The sequence below is a fragment of the Haliotis asinina genome, chromosome 4 (genome assembly GCF_037392515.1).
Source record: "Haliotis asinina isolate JCU_RB_2024 chromosome 4, JCU_Hal_asi_v2, whole genome shotgun sequence".
Taxonomy (NCBI): Eukaryota; Metazoa; Mollusca; class Gastropoda; order Lepetellida; family Haliotidae; genus Haliotis; species Haliotis asinina.
In genome coordinates, this window is record NC_090283.1 from 52,173,128 (window position 1) to 52,179,135 (window position 6,008).

The window sequence follows — 6,008 nt, forward strand, 5'->3', positions numbered from 1 at the left end:
GTCTCAGTCTCTCAAACTGCCGCTGGACCTCATCTCAATGTTAACCAAAGTACAGTCCATTGGTTATGGGACCGATGCCATCAAATTAATTCAACGCGATATTGGTCTCGAGGAGGTAGATCTAGGATTACCACTGCAGCGTTGGAGAGGTACTTCATTTGCAGAATCGATTGTCACAACAACTACATCTGGAACTGCAGTGCCTGGTTTAAGGGAAGTGTCGATGCTAACCATTCATTATCGTTTACCAGAAGCTAGACTTTGAGCCACTAGACCCTATTTTGACAGGTCCTTATCGACCTGCGAGAACGTTCAATTATGAAATCCACAAAATTGGCGATGTGTACACTTATGATTCAGTGACTGATAACGCTTTTCGCTTCAGGAAGAGTATTCCAGTATGAATGGGTTTCTGATGTTGGTTCTAACACCGTTGTCAAGCATATGTTCATCTTTAGCTTGTTGTACTTCCTTGCTGCCCCAACTTCTAAAAGTCTCTCTGAAGGTTCTGCTTCAGTGCGGTGACTGAAGACTATGTGTCTAGAAACGTTTAAACAAACCCTTCTCGTTTTGCCAGAATAGTAATACCCCAGGTTGACCAATATAGAGGTGGATGTGTCATTATGTGGGAGCCATATCATACACGCAAGTATAAGTGGGGGCAATGTAACTGTTATTGTGTACAGAGATAAAACCTTATGGATACACATGGTTCCAATCATTGATGGCCAGCTGGAATTGCCCCAGACGCACAAACCTAGGTCTCACGAAGCACTTGCTACTATTCAGTGTCTTCTGAATATGAACACTACAGTGCTTTCATTGCTTTCCAAATCAACGATTTCAACCTCATCGAGCATTTGTAGGATGACCTCTGGCGCTATACACGTTAGATCAACCGTCGAAGGCACTGCACAACAGGAAAGAGTCAGAATTCCACCAGGCCGAATTCAAAGAATAGATTCTGTCCATGTCAGAGCAGTTTTGGGGGCTAATGGTGGCCACAATACATATTGAAGACAGATCTTTTATCACTGAAATTTTGTTGCAACTGATCCAGATTACATGGGTTATCTAAAGACATTTATGCGTTTATTTTTCCCGGGAGTATATTACGATGTTAATATATGTGTGACAGTAGTAATTCTAGTAGTGATTCTGTGTGGCTGAAAGTTGATTGAAGCGCTCATAAAATACATCGTGCTGGTGATCATGCTTCCACGGTAGGTCGCGCACTGGAGTAACTTCACTTTGTAGCGTCGAAACTCAACGACACTGTCACTACTTTCTCGGTATCGTTACTACTACTTTCTCTGCCGTGAAGGACGTGGCTCATTTACAGTTATCAGCTTCCAGGATTAATCTTCATTAGCCGGATCTCGCCAAAGCTGCATGTACTTGAATCTGGTCGTACTGTCACTGGTCCGCAAGGAGTGAGTTTCGGACCCTCCTTCTACGAACTGTCTTCAGGCTCATCTTCTCATCATGACTCATCATGACTTGCAAACTTGACGTCCTGTGACGTGTGCAATAAAGCCTGATAGATACATAGCTTCTGTCGCATATTTTGTCCAACTTTTTGCATTTCAGTGATTGTAAAACTAGCAAAAAACATTTAAATATAGTTTGCTGATTCTTCGTTGATCGTGGGTGGTTTTGTTTGTGTGTGAGGTTATGTACTAATTATGCTAATAACGTACCTACTTATTTTCATGGTTAACGGTCGCGTTTTGGACTCAACATTACACAAATCACGTATGCCTTAAAGGCGAGTCAATTAGACAACTGTAGCATGCATGCTCAAAGGGCGATTCTATTAGACATCTGTAGCATGTATACTCTAAGGGCGATTCTATTGGACATCTGTATCATGCATACCCTATAGGCGATTTTATTCGATATCTGTAGCATGTATGCTCTAATGGCGATTCTATTAGACATCTGTATCATGCATACCCTATGGGCGATTTTATTCGATATCTGTAGCATGTATGCTCTAATGGCGATTCTATTAGACATCTGTATCATGCATACTCTATGGGCGATTCTATTCGATATCTGTAGTATGCATGCTCTAAGGGCGATTCTATTGGACATCTGTATCATGCATACTCTATGGGCGATTCTGTTAGATATCTGCAGCATTTATTCTCTATGGGTGAGTTAAGGGACAAAATGGAGACGGTTATCACGGTGATTATAGAGGGTGACGTTAACCTTGCACCATTTCTCCGTAAAACAATTTCAGTAATGTCCTGGACATGTACATATGAATCGTATTCAAATATTGATGAAACCAGGTGTTTGCGAAAAGGTGGCCTACATACTGAAACCTCTCGACAAGGTAGAGCAGAAATCTCCCAGAGACCTTAATGTCCGGGTTGGTCGCAGCCAAAGCTACGAAGTCCTCCGCACATAACTTTTCAAACATCCATATTCAAATCCGAGATCACACCGAGACGAAATATTCCTTGGTGTACATGTATATAGGTCCTGGGAACACACAATGCCACTTGGAGAGCAATGTTTAGTCCCAAAATTTAACGTTTAACTGTTTCATAAAGGACGCCCTTCTTGTAACATATGTTATGTTTGGAATTACACTTTTCCAATCAAATACAGACTCTAGTACTCTTTTATGTTGAGTGACACTTTGGGATTCGAACCCAAACCCACACAGTCAAGCACCAAGCACACAAAGTCAGCGAGTCATACTCAAAGTCATACACACGCACACACACGAACACACACACACACATACATACATTACACTCTTTTAGGTTGAGTGACACCCTGATCTGAACCCATACCCCCAGAGTCAGTAAGTAAGCCTGGACCAGACAACCCAGTGATCAACAACAGGAGCATCAATTTGAATAGGATGACACGTAACCACCAAGCCTGTTCACCTGATGTCGTTAGTCGCCTCAACAAGCATGGGTTACTGAATTTGACTTCGAACCCGGATCCACCCATTCCACCCACTGACACCCGGTTTCATCACTGATTTCGATCCTCATCCCGTACACTTTCCATAACTGTTTAGCCCTGAATGTGGCATCACTCTTGCCTTACACTAGACGACAGACGTTGCTTGCACCCGTAGGGAAGGACATGATCACCCATTCCGCTAACACCTGGTGTCTTAACTGCGTACACTTAATAATCATAACAATGAGAGCATTTCGAACAGGTTCAGTAGTCTCCCGACGTATTTCACCGGGTATCAGTTGTCTGCTGTGTGAACAGAGACAATTTTGAACAAACTCGCTTGCCTAAGGTGAGACCATACGTATCATATGAGCTTTGTTGTGTGGTAGGACTGAAGTCTTGGAAAGGAAACAAGCTGCCAAATACGGCCACCCATCCAAGGATTCTCCGCGCCCGCGGAGCTTAACTTCACCTGATTGTGGCCTGGGCACTATGCAAAGGGCCACTCACTCACTCACTCACTCACTCACTCACTCACTCACTCACTCACTCACTCACTCACTCACTCACTCACTCACTCACTCACTCACTCACTCACTCACTCACTCACTCACTCACTCACTCACTCACTCACTCACTCACTCACTCACTCACTCACGTACCTGCATAACATTTAAGTCCTTTGAGGCAATAGATCATAGGATTATCAGGACTTCTCCTGCATTGCAATGAAACCGGCGATCACGATGGAGCGTAATAGCGCCAGCTCTTATGCCATCAAGTGTGTGTACGTATTGTATGGTAGAGTTGTATTGACGTGTTTGATCTTTACATGTTTGTTTAGAGAATACTAGTAACCAACGAGGTACGTGTGATTACGGGAAATATGCTCAAGTTTGAAATAATGTTCATATTACTTTTCAGGATCAATGAACTTACATCTTGAAAAGTGGTTCCGTTAACCAATCATATTTCTTCTCTGTTTAGCTGACCAATCAACGTTGGGAATAACTGAAAAGCACATATGCAAATATCACAACAATAATCACCTGTGTATCCTAGCTCGTATGGGTAATAATTAACTGCGTGTGTGAATGAGTTTAGTTTTACGCCGTACTCACCATTATTCCAGCTTTAAGGGGAACAGGATAGCCACGTGATTAAACCTTCCGCTCGTCACGCCGAAGACCCGGGTTCGAGTCCCCACATGGGTACAATGTCTGAGACTCATTTGTGGTGTCCCCCGTCCTGAATGTGATGGAATGTTGCTTACAGGGGCTTAAAACAAAACTCACTCGCTCTCCCTCACTCTCTCACGTACTCACTTACTCTCTCAACCGTCAAGGCATTCTGACGTGCGCAATTTCTGTTGCTTGCATTCTTTTCTTCCGACATTGTTCTCATTATTGTTTGTTCCTTTGTATCCAGTACACAATGAGTATAATTGACCACAACTAGCACACACAACGATAACCATATCTAATTAACCCTATACCATTTCCACCGATAAACCCAGAAAAATCACATACGCTCGCCTTTGATCTCATACATAACAGCAGTTGGAACGATATCATCGCTCAATACATATTGTTCGCACGCAATGAAAAAACAAACAATGCCACACATCATTATCGTTAATTACGGTTGACATAAAGCAAAACTGTTCTAAAGAAAATATTTATATAATTACACGATTTATTCGGTGTGACGTTGCCATGCAACACACAACCTTCACACCCACACTGGTAATTTGAAGCTTTCTGGATACTGTGACTTGTACACTGTGTCTTTCAATTTCCTTTGTGCTCAGATGTGAACACTAACACTAACACTAACACTAACACTAACACTAACACTAACACTAACACTAACACAAGACATGAACAGGAACACATTCGAGAAAAGGGGCAATGGGTGAAGCGTTCGTTCGCCACGTCGAAGACCCAGGTTCGATTCCACACATGAGTACAATGAGCGAAATTGCTAGAATATTGCTACAAGCGAGTAAAAACAAAACGCACAACTAATACTAGTAAACGCCATGCGTGCTGTGAGTGCTCTACACAAAAGGACAATTGGCTTTTCATTCTGCTATGTAATTTTCTATTTTATTACCCATAGGGTGAAACGTAACCAGTCGCATATATATCTTATGTGGAAATGTGCATATATCGCTTTTGTGTGGCAACCATTGTCTCTGTATTTCGTCGTCTGTGACGTCATATTGAACAACTGAACGTGACGTCAATGACTGCTTTCCGTGTTTTACTGTACAAATGTACATGAATTAAATTCATAATAAAGAAATCGTTATACTCGAGTAAGCGTGATATACGACTTAAACGTACCTCGTATACACAGTATACACAGGCAATACACAGTTTCGCATTCGTTTCGTATTAGCCGTAAGACACATTTATTCGTGCAATAATCTCTATATACTTTTCGTATTTTTATAAAGCTTATCGTCTCTATTTTAAAAGTAGATTTAATAGTTGTTTATCTCATTGTATCAAACAACAGGGAGCCAACATGTACGATGTGTCAAACAAAGGGAGACAATTGGTGTCGACACTGTCGGATTGTACCACGTTGTACAAACAAATCTGTGCCCTCAGTCTGGGCAGTTGATTCACGTCAGTTGCAGTTGGTGGTTTTAATTCCTTATCATGAAGTCCATATCAGATTCAAATGCATGTTAACCCATGTCACGTGAAACAGAAATGACAGATCAATCTCTGTCAACCTTCTTGTTTACCTCAGGCTAAACGCAGTGTTAGAAATCACTGCAAAATGGCGTGTTTAGATGTTTGCATATAATACTCGCTTTCGTTAAGCTTTGAAACTTGAAACTTGATAAACTATGGTTTACATACAATACAATCGGCACGAATGTTCTTGCACACAAGCAACCTTATGTTATCCAGCTGTACATTCCCTTTACGTGGTTAGGAAGGGCTCGTCAGAGCTACACCTTCACAGGAAATGGAATAGCTTTATATATGTTTTATGCGATCCTCTTCACAAACAGAACGTGGTAGCCTTCAGTGTTTCGACATCGTCACATACATTGCACG